Source organism: Galeopterus variegatus, unplaced genomic scaffold, assembly GCF_000696425.1.
Source record: "Galeopterus variegatus unplaced genomic scaffold, G_variegatus-3.0.2 Scaffold15938, whole genome shotgun sequence".
Taxonomy (NCBI): domain Eukaryota; kingdom Metazoa; phylum Chordata; class Mammalia; order Dermoptera; family Cynocephalidae; genus Galeopterus; species Galeopterus variegatus.
In genome coordinates, this window is record NW_007742049.1 from 3,336 (window position 1) to 4,890 (window position 1,555).

Below are 1,555 nucleotides of genomic sequence, written 5' to 3' on the forward strand. Positions count from 1 at the left end.
TGATTTCCTGCTTGATTTCTTCTTGGACCCATGTCATTAAGCAGAATACTGTTTAATTTCCATGTGTTTGTATAGTTTCCAGATTTCGTTTGTTATTGGTTTCTAATTTTAATACATTGTGGTCTGATAAAATACATGGGAAAATTCCAGAGAGTCACTCCACCGGAGAGGCCCGAGATACATAGAGACCACATGCCCCGCAGTGTCAGCCTGTGACCGAGCAGTTAGGCCTCGCCACCACCCGACTCCATCTCCAGCCTGGTCGAGAGTGTACCAGTCAGAGAGTCACCCTGCTGGAGAGGCCTGAGATCTCTGGAAACCAGGCGCCCTGTGGTGCCAGCCTGGAACCCAGCATATAGGCCTTGCTGCCACCAGACTCCATCCCCAGACTGGCCAAGTGCACACCAACCAAAGAGATGCTTCCACAGAGAGGCCCAAGACCCAAGGTGACCATGCACCCGAGGCACCAGTGGGCGACCGAAGAGACACTGAGGCAGCCGTGCCAAATTGGCAGCCCCAGCAGCATCCTAGCCAGACAATAGTGTCGAGCCAGTTGACCGTAAAATCCTCTGCCACAATGACTAAATATCAAAGGAAAGATACCAGAAACATGAAAAATCAAGAAAGTACACCACCAAAGGGTAATAACTCTCAAGTTCTAGATCCTATAGAACAAGAAGCCCTTGAAATGTCTGACAAGGAATTTTGAGTGATACTTCTAAGGAAACTAAATGAGATACAAGAAAACTCAGCTAGACAACATGATGAAACAAGGAAAAGTACACAGGAACTGAAAGAAGAAATGTACAAGGAAATCAATACCCTGAAAAAGAATGTAACAGAACTTGCCAAGCTGAAGAATTCATTCAGTGAAATAAAAAAGACAACAGAAAGTTTAACCAGCAGGCTTGCAGAAGCAGAAGAGAGAACTTCTGACCTTGAAGATGGGCTGTTTGACATAACACAGGCAGACAAAAAAAAAAAAAATAGAAAAAAGAATTTAAAACATTGAAGAAAATCTAACAGAGATATCAGAAACCTTAGGCACTCAAATATTCGAGTCATGGGTATTCCAGAAGGCGGGGGAAAAACGAGATTGCTTTGAAAACATATTCAACAAAATAGTGGCAGAAAGTTTCCCAGGTATAGGAAAAGACACAGATCTTCAGACTCTGGAAGCTGAAAGATCCCCAACTGTATTCAACCCAAAAAGGTCTTCTCCAAGATATGTTATAGTAAAATTGGCAAAACTCAAAAACAAAGAGAAAATCTTAAAATCTGCAAGAGAGAAGCGTCAAATCACCTATAAGGTAGCCCCAATCAGACTAACATCAGACTTTTCATCACAAACCCTAAAAGCGAGAAAGGAATGGGATGATATATTCAAAATACTAAAAGACAGAGATTGCCAACCAAGAATTCCCTACCCTACAAGGCTATCCTTCCAGAATGAAGGGCAAATAGTATATTTCTCAGACAAATGAAAACTGTGGGAGTTCACTACCACATGAACACCCTTAAAAGAAATTCTCAAGGGAGTACTGGGTTTGGTACC